The 13060-nt window shown below is 48.0% G+C and overlaps 1 protein-coding gene across 3 annotated transcripts in view; it reads left to right on the plus strand.

The window, feature by feature from the left end:
• Nucleotides 1-12436: 12436 nt before the first annotated feature.
• The window catches only part of IL1R1 (interleukin 1 receptor type 1), a 79792-nt gene continuing 79168 nt past the window's right edge, over nt 12437-13060 (plus strand). For 2 of the 3 annotated variants that reach the window (XM_062210018.1, XM_062210020.1), the window contains exon 1: nt 12438-12743. The gene's annotated coding sequence lies outside the window, so the exon portion shown is untranslated. Of the gene's footprint in view, nt 12744-13060 lie in introns of all 3 variants that reach the window. The other variant, XM_062210021.1, reaches the window with a different exon arrangement.

Below are 13060 nucleotides of genomic sequence, written 5' to 3' on the forward strand. Positions count from 1 at the left end.
ATTTATTTTATTTGAAAGGCAGAGATACAGAGAGGCAGAGGATGAGAGAGAGAGAGAGAGAGAGAGAGAGAGAGAGAGAGAGGTCTTTCATCCGATGGTTCACTCTCCAGATGGCTGCAATGGCCGGAGCTGCACGGATCCGAAGCCAGGAGCCTGGGAGATTCTTCCAGGTCTCCCAGGTGGGTGCAGGGGCCCAAGGACTTGGGCCATCTTCTACTGCTTTCCCAGGCCACAACAGAGAGCTGGATTGGAAGTGGAGCAGCTGGGACTTGAACCAGCACCCATATGGGATGCCGGCACTGTGGGCAGCGGCTTTACCTGCTACACCACAGCACCAGCCCCCATTCATCATTTCTTGAGTTCTTCTTTTATGTGTGAGATGCTTCCAATCCATTTGGCTTGCGGCTTTATCCTGAGTCTGTGAGCAAAGGGCTCCCCACCCCATTTGGAGGAAATCGTAGGTCACTGGCTTCTCATATAAACCATTAAGTACATAGATATTCACTCACAAATCACTATGTGATTAATACTGATGGTGACTGAAAAAAAAAAGTGTCTTTTTTCTCTTTGCTGTACTTGAAGAAAGATTTACAGGTAAAACCAAGCCTCCAGGGGAACTATTCACTGTTTCCAGAATCCTACGCAAAGAGAAAAGTGAAGAAAGAGCTATGATTGTGCAGCTGCTAGGGCAGGATGGGAGTGCTGGGTTGGGGGCAGTCCAATGGCTGTGCTGGGTGCTGAGAGTTAAGGGGGAAGTCAGTGTGGGGGCAGTTTGTTAGGGGGGCCCTATCCTTCAACTTGGTATCCTGGTGAATCCCTGTGACAAGGCACTCCATCTCTGAGAGACCCAGCACCCAGCTGGGGGCTGCTTTGCGGCTGTCTCTGACGGCAAGGTTCCTGACTTGGCAATTTTCCAGCTGCCCGCTCAGGCCCAGCGTGGCCCCTGGCTATAGCTTGCCGTGAGTGAGTGTTGCTGCACAGCCACAAGGAGAAGCCCCCAGTGGGTGCTGGTGCTGACAGAAGCAAGGACTGCGAACACACACACACAGAGCCCAAGAACTGGCGGGTGCAATGACAAAGGAGAGCAGCTCTTGTAGCTGTGATTTCCCAGGAGTCTGTGCTTCTGGAAAGGAGGGGGGAGAGGTGGAGTCCAAGGACAGAAGGAACCGAACTCCCGAGAGGTAGGAGGAATCTCAGGGTGCAGGCAATCTGCAGTCAAGTGCTCCCACGGGAACATTTCGTTTGCATTGTGTTTATGTGGTGCAGATAGCTTTCCTTTGTTTACTTATTTATTTACCTGGTGCATTGCAGTTTAAAAAGAACAAAGTTACGGATAATCAGTGTTAATTGTACATGCCCCATGCTGTTCTAAGTGCTTTACGTGAGTTCTCCCACTTAAAATTCTCCTTTACACAATGAAGTCAATACTCATACAGATATTTGTTGCTATTTTATTATTATTTTTTTTGACAGGCAGAGTGGACAGTGAGAGAGAGAGAGAGAGAGAGAGAGACAGAAAGGTCTTCCTTTGCCATTGGTTCATCCCCCAATGGTGGCTGCAGCCGGCACACTGCGCTGATCCGAAGCCAGGAGCCAGGTGCTTCCTCCTGGTCTCCCATGCAGGTGCAGGGCCCAAGCACTTGGGCCATCCTCCACTGCCCTCCCAGGCCACAGCAGAGAGCTGGACTGGAAGAGGAGTAACCGGGACAGAATCCGGCGCCCTGACTGGGACTAGAACCCGGTGTGCCGGCGCCGCAGGCAGAGGATTAGCCTATTGAGCCACAGTGCCGGCCTGTTGCTATTTTATAGATGAAAAACCTAAGGCCCAGAGAGGCCAAGAAACTTGCTTGGGGCTGCGCAGCTGATAAGAGGTAGGCTGGCTTTGACTTTTGAAACTGACCTCCAAACCAATGACCTTGAAGTCCCAGATACAGGCATGTGAAGTGATGAACCAGTCTCTGACTTTTTGCCGCTTCTTAGCTGGGGAATGCTTGAGGATCAGTTGACCCTGTGCCTTGTTTTATAGAAGAGGGTGGACAGGCAAGGGGAGAGGAGACTTGGCAAGGTCTGTGACCCCAAGGTTCAGGCTGCAGTTAGAGCCTGATGTCTCACTCCACGGAAGGATCTTTCCTCTTGGGAATGGAGAGGGTGAAATTGAGCTCCCATATAAGGACCTTGAAGGCAGGTGCAAGGTATCCCCAGGTCCAAGTCTCCCAGATTCCCAGCCTTAACTTGAGGTGTCCTTGTCCTTACTTATGATTGCTAATTGAAGTAATTCACTGAATTGAGGGAGTGGTATAACGGGCCCTGCACAGTTCTCTAAGAATGATCCTCTTGATGAACAATATTGTCTCAATGGGTTGCTTTTACAGGGTGGTGTGTGGGAAGGGGAATCCCAAGGCTAGGGTGTGGAGTAATTGCCTGCAATCCCTAGACTGAATGAAGCCCACTTTCTCATCTTAAAGAGCACGGTAACGCTGACCAACCAAGAAAGGCCAAGGCACACACGAGACCAGCTGGGAACCTGGACACTGGCTGGACATGCCCCACTTCCTCCAACTCTGGACTCCAAGGGAGCAGTCCCAGATTTGGGGGTTATAATAGCAAGTCCTCCAGCTGGTTTTGATATGAGATCAATCAGGTAGATAGGATTAGGCCCACGAACTGGAGACCACACCCACTGCCTCCTACAGGATCTCAGTTGTATCCACCCACCTGTCAATCAGACTATGTAACCACGCCCCTTTTGGAAGTGGCTAAGAGGCTGGAGTTCACCTTGCCTCACTCCCCAGCAGTCTCTGGGCTGCTCCCTGGAAAAGGATGGAACTCCCTGTAAAGCCCTCAAGTTCATGTGTATTTTTCTCACTTTCCAGATAAATCTTGAATTTTACCATGTTGTCTGTCTTGCATGGGCCGGTGCTTAGAATTCCTATCTAAGTATGCGGCAAGAACTGAAATACTAAATTTTGGCTTAAAGTAAACCATAACAGTTTGGAGGGTTGCTCTAGAGCCAGGGCAGACTATCATCTCTCTCTCTCTCTCTCTCTCTCTCTTTACTCTCTCTTTAATATTTATTTATTTATTTGAAAGTCAGAGTTACACACAGAGAGAAGGAGAGGCTGAGAGAGGTCTTCCATCTGCTGGTTCACTCTCCAATTGGCTGCAATGGCTGGAGCTGCGCTGATCCGAAGCCAGCGGCCAGGAGCTTCTTCCGGGTCTCCCACGTGGGTGCAGGGGCCCAAGGACTTGGGCCATCTTGTACTGCTTTCCCAGGCCATAGCAGAGAGCTGGATCAGAAGTGGAGCAGCTGGGTCTCGAACCAGCACCCATGTGGGATGCTGGCGCTTTAGACTACTATGGCCGGGATGCCAGCTACAGCACAGCACCAGCCCAAGACTATTGTGTCTTTAGGCCCAAGGACTTGAGAATTTCTTAGAGAAGTGGTTTGAAGGGAATCCAAAACAATCATTTACAGTCAGAATTACCTAAGGATCTGTGAACCTGTTAGGATTCCTTCACATTGAGGGAACAGGACATGAACTAATGATACAGAGATGATTTTCAAAGAAGAACTACTTGTTCCAAAAGAACAAAAGGGTATGGCATTGAGTCAACATAACTAGGAACGCTTTTTGTGATCTACTAGGTACATGTGGAAAGACTTCAGGTTTTGTGATTTCTAGAATTGACACCAAGTTTGCTATAAGCAGGAAAATGAGTGCTTTTTTTCACAAAATCTTTATCTTTGAGGTTGTAGGTATGATGCTGAGGCAAATGCCATTTTACAACCAAACACACACACATACACACCACACACCCCTCCCTAAACATCTGGTGACAATGACCATGGAAATTAAGCAAATCCAGCTAATGTATTCATTAGTGATTAGTGATGTATTCATTAATGATGTATTCATTTCCTTGGCCTGGAGATCATGGAATTTGCAGTGTCTTTGGACGCCAGCTACAGAGGGAATAGGAGCTCATGAATGTTCAGTTTGCCATGACTGAGCCTTTACTGTCATATTCCATAGGTTTTCAAAGTCTTCTTATTAGAAATAATGTACGTTTTGGGTAAACTACCTATGATACATAGAAAAGGATAAAGAAGAAGACAATATCCTCATAGTACCGGCAATTGCTTCCTTCTCAAAGAACCACTGTGACAACTATGGAGGTGTCTCTCCTTTCAGACTTCCACAGTTTACTGTGTGGATAAAATCTTTTTAAATGTAAAACAGACATCGCACAGAGAGTTAAGGCTGAGAAGAAGGGAAATGTGCCAGAATAGGATGTCATGTGCATAGAAGCAGCAGTAGCCCTGCCCTTTGTAAGGGACAGCGAGGAATTTGTCTCCTGCCTAGTTTCTACTCTGGAGACGCTAGAGAACATCCAATAGTCAAGGATTCTAGACTAAGGGTCTGGCATTGTGACACAGGAAAAACTGCTGTTGGTGACACCGGCATCCCATGTCAAAGTGTTGGTTTGAGTGCCGGCTGCTCTGGCTAATATGCCTGGGAAAAGAGCAGATGATGGTCCAAGTGCTTGGGCCCCTGCCATCCATGTGGGATGGAGTTCCAGAATCCTGGCTTTGGCCCAGCGCAGGCCCAGTCATTGCAACCGTCTAGGGAGTGAATCAATGGGTAGAAGGTCTCTCTCTCTCTCTCTCTCTCTCTCTCTCTCTCTCTCCCTTTCAAGTAAAAGAATTCTGGAATAAGTTGGGATAAGTTTTATTGAATCACTACTTAAAAAGATAGTCTGTGCTACTAAAAATAATCATGCACTCTGTGTAATAGCATAAAAATACTTGTGACCTGGTAAGCTAAAAGGGATTACAAAGACATGTGCATAGGAAAAGAAAAGAGTAAATGGAAACATTTCAAAATGCTGACATTGATGGGGATTAGGTGGCAAGGTCATGAACGTCTTTTAAATCTTTATTTCCTGTAATCTTTTATATTGCTTATATTTTTATAGCAAAAGTATTTGAAAAATAGACAATCATCAGAGACTTCTGAATGTTTCTGCAGACCTAAGGACACTGGTTGACCCCTGCCAGTGAACAGATGGAGACAATATAGTTTCATCTAACATTTAGTGGGATAACAGACACGTTTATTGGTCTGTGACTCATATTTAGAGCTGGAAACATAATGAATACAAATAATATATCCTAAGCTTATTAAAAACAGTAACTTCCTTATTCATTGAAAGAGCTGAAAATGCCGTCTACCTTCACAGCAGTGTACATGGGGGCACTGTGATAGAGGTGAAGTCAGCAGATCCAAATTCCAGTCCTGGGTTTGGTCCTACGAACCTCAGCTTCCTATTTCAACATGTGAATACTTGGAAAGTCCTCTGTGTAGCACATCAATTGGTCATGAGGGCAAAATAAGAACCCCCAAATCAGAGGCCAAAAGGAGATGGCGGGAGCAATTCCCATGACATGTTCTTGCCTGTGCAAGTGGCCTTTGTTTGAGATTTGAGTTCTTCAGGGTTGGGGTAAGCACATTATTTTTGGATCTGGCTCTCTTTGCCTCCAAGGGTCCTCATGTTACAAAGACTGATTTTTCTTTTTTTTTTTTTTTTGATTTATTTATTTGAAAGTCAGAGTTACACACAGAGAGAAGGAGAGGCTGAGAGAGGTCTTCCATCTGGTGGTTCACTCCCCAGTTGGCCACAACAGCCAGAGCTGAGACGATCCGAAGCCAGGAGCCAGGAGCTTCTTCTAGGTCTCCCACGTGGGTGCAGGGGCCCAAGGACTTGGGCCATCTTGTACTGCTTTCCCAGGCCAAAGCAGAGAGCTGGATCGGAAGTGGAGCAGCTGGGTCTCGAACCGGCACCCATATGGGATGGCAGCATTGCAGGTGGTAGCTTTACCTGCTACGCCACAGCGCCGGCCCCACAAAGGTTGATCTTAATATTGACTTCTTGAACTTTCTCTCCTGCTGTCCTCATTTCTTCTCTAGGATATGGTACTTTGATCCCTGTTGTAGACCAATGGATTCCTGGTATGCAAATGTCAACCCACTTATGAGAGGACAGAAGCAAGACTTGCTAAATCAAGCCCCTCCTGAACTGCCATGGTTCCCATATCCAGTTCCAAACCAGTTGGGAGCAAGGAGCAATCTGACTACGGGTCCCTTTCCCAATCTGACCATGTGTCCAGCTTCAGCTTCAAATCAGTTGGGAGCAAAGAGCATTCAGATCCTGACTACAAAAGACCTGCTACTGCCCTGTGAGACCCTTCCCAACTTATATGCATGCCCACAATAGTGAACATGACCCATATGTGACCTTCCTGGAGTGACAGCAGTGAGTGACCCTGGCATTTTGTGTGTGTTGTTTACAAAAAACCAACAGCACATGTGCAGAACACCGAGTTGAATGTAAACCAAAGTATTGTGTCACAGGGCGAATGGGCTAGAATTGTAGACTGGGTGTGTACCAAGGGGGAGCTGCCATGCCTCCCCAACCCCATCAAAGCACCTGTTTGTCTCCTGCTGGGGAGCCAGTCAGTGAAACCTCTTCCTGTCATACTGTTGTCTTTGTGCCTAAGCCATCAACTAACTGTCTGGGTTGCACATTGACCTCTTGTCAATTTCTCTTTGCAAGTGAGCCAAAGAACCTGAGGTCCATAACACTAGCAGCCTCTGAGTTGACGGGGGAGCCCAGGAGGTCTTCTCTGGCTATGAGCCACCCTTGCTTTTATTTTCTCTGAATGCTGTGACGGGAAAATGTTTAGAAAGCATTGCTTTGGAGAGTGACTACCTACACTCTCTTGAATTAGACGTTACATTTCAACTAGGACAGCTTAGCATACGGTCTCCTACCATACATGGTTCAAAGTCCCAACTATTAATTGCTTGTGGGTTTTTTTTTTCTTTCATTTTTTAAATGAATGCTTTTATAGTTCTCTGTGTGGGTGTGTGCCCTGTCAGGCACTTACAACATTAGGTTTAGGCAGTAAGATTTTAGATTTGCTGTGTTGAATTTCATGGTGTTTGCTTTGGCCTATGGTTCTAGGCTAATGGAATTCTTGGAGGTGCTGGTTTTGTTCACTCAGTGAGTTTGCATTGTGTGTTTACTCTAAGCCCTCCCGAATGTGATAGGTTCACTAGCTCTGCCCTTAGGCTGTAGGAACTTGTTCTGCACTTTGGGTTACCTCCCCAACCTCTGCCTCATATGTAAGGCATCCTTTATCCATATTTTTGGTTAATTTTAATTTTTGTTTGAAAGGCAAACATGGAAGGAGATTTTCCACCTGCTGGTCATTTCCAAATGACTGAAAGAACCAGAGTGGGGCCAGGCTGAAGCTCGGAGCCTGGAACTGTATCCAGGTTTCCCATATGGGTGGCAGGGACCCAAGTACTTGAGCCATCATCTTCTGCTTTCCAGTTGGATTGGAAGTAGAGGATATGAGACTTGAACCAAGCACTCCAATATGTGGGCATCCCAGGGACTCAATGGCTGCATCCCTTGCCTGCCTCTAGGGCATTCATGATCTCCATGAACTTAACCTAAATCTACCTGCATACTATCTGATTCCCTTTCCAATGTCCACTTGAAAATATTTTTGGCATCAGATTCTAGTTCTGTTTTCTGATCTTATGCAAATAGTCTATTTTTCATTGCTTTATCAAAACACCCAAGGTTGAGTATTTGATATTAAAAAGAAGAGCTTTGATTATGTGGCTCACTATTTTAGAGGCTGATCATCCAGACAGCAAGGTGCTGGTTCTGGTGAGGCCCCCTGGCTGTGCTGTGTCATGGTGGATGCCATCAGGGCAGGGGAATATGCAAGAGGGAGAGATCATATGACGACTGAAGAACCAGTGACTGGGGAGGGACAAATCTTGTTCTCTTATAGTGATGGCTATTTTGGGAGCTAACAAGAACTACTTAATCCCTTCTGAGGGATTAAGGGACTTCTAATGAATCAGTCACCCCTCCCTAGAATCCCCCTCTTAAAGGTCTACCCCTTTTCATATCATCACACTGGGAGCCATGCTTCCAGCACACGAATATTTTGGAGACAAACTACAACATCTAAGCCATGTCACCTTGAGTTTTAGTTTTTGGGAAAATGTGTTTTCTTCCTACCTACCCTCCCTCCCTCCATGCATCTGTCTGCTCTGGATCATGCAGGATTGAAGGGGAATCATGACCATGTGAACACCCAGTGTGAATTCATTCCTCTTCTTGGGATGATGAGAGATCGGTTATATGCATGTGGAAGCCAGGAGGGAACAAAGCACTGACCCTGAGATCTTCCAGGGGAGCCCACTCATCAGACTGACCCATTTCCCACAGAGGCTGGTATATCCAGTACATATCCAACTCTATTAACCACGTTCTTCATTTTCCTTACAAGACAGATGTTTGCAAATGCTTTCATGAAGTCCTGATTCACTAAATCCACAGTGTTCTAAAAACCTAATCTTCACATCTAAAATCCCATCAAAGGAAAGATTAAGTGAATTTTAGCAGGCCTGGCTTGTTCCTTAGTCAGTACGTACTTTCTCTTAACAATCATGGCTTCATTAGGTGCTAAAAGATTTATCCCTGTGATAATAATTCTGGAATATTTCTGTTCCCTTATCTGTGTTTGCAAACTCCCTCAAACCCAGCAGTGGATATGGGAGCTGTCTGTCGGGAGGTATGAAAGATTATAGACTACATGCTCCTAAGAGGTTTCGTGGGGAGCTGGAAGACGCGATGTGGTTTGGTAGATTAGGGGAGTCATGGAGATTGTATGAACTGTTTGTGTGTCATTGCCTGGAATGGTAGTGAAATCAGCCAGCAAGCAATCAACCAGATTCTCCCAGGCTCTGACCACAAAGGTCACAAGGAGGTCATCAGGCATGGAGTGTTAACTGTTTCCGCATAGAGACAAAATTTAAACGAAGGGAACAGGTCACTAGAAGACATGTTAGAAATGATTTAATTTGATTACGGAATTCCTGGACCTGGTAAACCTGAGACTTTCTCCCCTTTCTCGCTGACCCATAGCAGCTGGAGAGAGACCCCAGATTAGAAGGCAGATTTGAATACACACTTGCATACACACACACACACACACTCATGCTCACACACACAATGTACACGCTCCTTCCAGTTATCCCTTCCCTTCCATTGTGAGCTGTAAGGAGCACACGGGTTGCGACCACATTAAAGATATTCTTAAATGCAAACCAATTCTGAGTGGGCAAACTTTTCCATAAAAATATTCCAGGAAAAGCATGAGTAATTGCCAACATTTCATGGATAAATACAGATATCCTGGAGTCCTGCAAAGACCAGGCTTAGCAATGAAATCATGTTACAAAGATGCCTGTGATAGTTTTTAGACGAAAAGCTCTGGGCTTGGTTCAGTGAATTCTACGCTCAGCAGTCTTGAAGGACCTTGGTGTTTTGGAGATTTTCCATTAACTTCTGAATTTTTGTTGCCAGCCATGACGGTTTGTTTTCCCTGAAATCTGTGGGGGAGCTGAGCTGCTGACAAAACCCTGGGCAGCTGCGTGTGTGTGCATTGGTGTGTGTGTTCACACTTGGGAACTGAGCTTCCTGACATCTTTCTCCTTGCTGAGACATGGGAAGGAGGAACAGGGAAGAGCTCATGCAGTGTGGGAAAGAAGGCCTGAGAAACCCTTGAAAGGAAGTCTGTCCCCTCCACAGTTCAGGAATGATCGTCAGCTAAACCAAAGAGAGAAAAATCGGGCTAACAAACTCCGACTTGGGGGAAGAAATACCACGGAGGTTTGAGCCTGTCGGTGTCTCATCCACAGACTACCTATCTTCTAGAGAGTGACCTTCCTGGAGCCCAGGCCTGTCTGTTCTTCCTGATTCCTTGCTCTGTTTTGCTCTTCCAAGGAGCTTAGCAAAGGGCCGTGCACACCCTCCCCCGCCCCCAGAAGCCAGCAGGCTTCTTAATGAAGCATCATGCACCCCTCAGTGTCAGCGCTCCTGGCCTGCAGCCGGGAACACACAGAGAGCTTCTCTGAGCAGCCTGGCCGTGAGTGGGTGCCCAGGAGGAGCCACTTGTCCCAAACCTGCAAACTACAGCTGAAGGCCGCTTCTCCTCTCTCCTTCCTGCCCCTTCTTGTCCACTTGGAGCTTCCTGCGGGTTTCCCTAGGGGAGGAATGATTGAAAGAGGGCAAAACAAACAGGAGGAAGAGAGGGAGGGAAGATTAGAGGGGTCAGAGGGTGGGAGAGGCAGGAAGAGGGGGAGGCGGAGGAGAGGCTAAGGAAAGGGCGGAGGGAGGAAGGAGCAGGGAGGAGCTGGGGGCGGAAACGTGCAGGCTGCTGTGCAAGGGAAAGTAGGTCAGAGTCCTTCCCCCAGGACGGGCCTCCTCGGCCTCCTCCTTGCTGTGGGTGCCAGGACGCTTCGGGATGCAGATCGTTGAAAACCGGGTTAGGCTGCCCTGGCTTAAAAACACCCAAAAGGCCATACTGGCTCCAGGCCCTGAGAACAGTCCAGAGACAATATAGGTTGGGTCGGCTTCCAGCTCGCTGTCTGGCTGTCTCTGGAAGCCCCTCCCTTGTGTGTGGGCTTCCTCCTCTGGCTTCTTTCTGTCCTTGTCCCATGAAGGACGCCAACAGCAGCCCTCACCAACGACTGGCTGTCACCACGGTCAAGCACAACCCCAGGCCTTGCTCTGACTGGACCAGCCCTGAGCCCGTCACCGTGAGCACAAGGGCACTGTGTTGGCTTTGGGAAGAGGACAGATTGTCCTGCTGAGCCCAGTTTCTGGGAATGGGGGTGTGGGGGTGCAGTCAATCCCACCTGAGCCTCGTGGCTGCTCCACCTTGAAGGAAGTGTGGAAAGTTCCGCTGAACTTCAAGAGACTTCTCTGATGCTTCGGTGAGGCTGCGTACTTAGCAGTCTGTTGATTCATCAGGCGCAGGCTAGACCTGAACACCCACATTGTAGATAGGTCTGCAATGTCCACAAATGTACTGCATGGTCATTGCCTTCAACCTTGAGATCCTTTTGTTTATTCTTCACATTGTTGAGATCCCTAACCGTAGCTAAATGGGAATATGGCTCATTAATCTACCAATTAATCATAGCTGCTTGGTAATTACCTAGAACAGGAAGGCATTCTGGGATGCTCTCTGGGAAGGATCCCAAGAAATGTGGGGATAATGGCTGCCGGGAAATTGCACTGTTCCTGAGTAGATAAGAACCCTTCCCAAATAAATAGCACTGGATATCAGGTATGACTTGAAGAGCAACCAGATTGGCCCTCCTCTCTCTCTGCTGGCCAAGGAATCTTGGAAAAGGTACCTTTCATGTTCTATCTCCTCATCTGTACAATGGGTCCAAGGAATTTAAGTAGACAGTGTGGCACAGGAGTGCCCAGTGTTGCTATTTCTGTTACTATCACAGAGAGAAGGCATGGATACAGAGCAGGGAGAATTATCACAGAGTACAGTTGGGGCTGCACTTGAGTGAACAGTGTTGAAGACTGGAAGATAGTGAGAGGCGTGAAAAGGAGGCGGGACATGCGTTGAGCGGGGACATGTTCACTGGGGAAAGGAGAGGGAATGGCAGTATAGGGGCTGCGGGATGTTAAGAACAAAGTCAGAACACTGTCTTCTGGAGCCAGAAGCGGCCCATCCATTCTAATGCAAAGGGTTCTGGGAAAGGTTGGGAGTAATGATGGCGAGGTGTGTCACTATCAGCTGGATGGAGGCTTTGAATGCCCAGTGGGAGCATTGCTCACCTTCTGTCTTGGCCTCTAGGTGGCCCTGTGACAGGCTGGACTCTACCATATTGAGAATCTTCATCTGACTGCAGGGCACAGGAGAGGTTAAAAGAGAAATAAACATGATATCCCAACAACTTAGTCTCCTCTGGTGGCTGCGGCTGGCATGCATGGAAGCCAGGGGCCCTGGCTCCAACTCCTGGCTATCTTGAGTCCGCCTTGTCCAACCTGTGCACTTGGTGTATCATCCTGAGCAGAGGAGTGATCACCTCACCTCCAGGCTGCAGAGCAGAGAGACTTCCATTGTTCTCAGGGCACACGGCAGAGCCACGGGCCTGGAGCAGGGGCAGAACTGCTCGGGGCTCATCTCAGTGGTGCTCACGCTAAGAAGGACTGACAGGCTGGCAGACGGGGCAAAGGCACGGGACCCCAGGCTTAGACTGGTCAGGACTTCAGTGACATGGATGCCTTATCTCCTGGACAGGAATGGCTGGCCCGGTCCAGGAATAAGCCGGGGCCACATTAGGGGGGAGAGAGAGAGAGAGAGACAGAGAGACAGAGAGAGAGACAGAGAGACAGAGAGAGAACAAGTGAGCTAGCCTTGGCAAACCCTGGAGGCAATGGGCTGTGGGGGGACTGAGTTTCGTAAGGGCTTGGCATGTTTGCTGAATGATTCTGGCTGTGTGCCTGGCTCTGAGTTTCCTGCTCCTAGCTCCCCAGATGTGTCACTGCTGCAGGAGTAAAACCCTAAAAGGCTCTGACACAGGCGTCGCCAGGAGTCCACTTTCCCTGGGCCCTCTGACAAAATGTGAGCTGTCGCTCTCATGGGGCATGGACCTGACCCCGCGCTTCTTTGGAGAAAGAACAGGCCCTAGCTGTGTTATCCAGGGCTGACCCCAGAACGCACTGCTGTTTTTCATAGCCAGCGTCCACACAGCAGCTTCGTTTGGGGGAGGGAATCTTGCCGGGATACCTTGTGCGTTAGCAGCTCCTGCAAGCCCGGCGGGCCCCGGCGGTGAAGAGCGGAGACGGTAAGATAACTCATTGCCCTTCAGAGTTTTGTTTCTGTGTTTATTCCCTCTAATGTGTGATGTTCTTACACACTGTAGGAGGGATCCATGGGATCGGGTGAAGGTGATTTTGTGCTGTTTGTTGGGACGTGGCTTTGTAAATACCTTTAACCTTAAGACGTGTCCTATGAAGAAGGCAGCTGTGTTTACCTGTGTTTATTCCATGGAAGATTAATCAGGAGACACAGAAGCCCTATATTTTATAAGTACGAACTACTTAAAAGCCATTCAGAGTTATGTGAGGTTTGCTAAGTGGTGAGTTTTGTTAAGGAAAGGGG

Source organism: Lepus europaeus, chromosome 13 (genome assembly GCF_033115175.1).
Source record: "Lepus europaeus isolate LE1 chromosome 13, mLepTim1.pri, whole genome shotgun sequence".
NCBI classification, from domain to species: domain Eukaryota; kingdom Metazoa; phylum Chordata; class Mammalia; order Lagomorpha; family Leporidae; genus Lepus; species Lepus europaeus.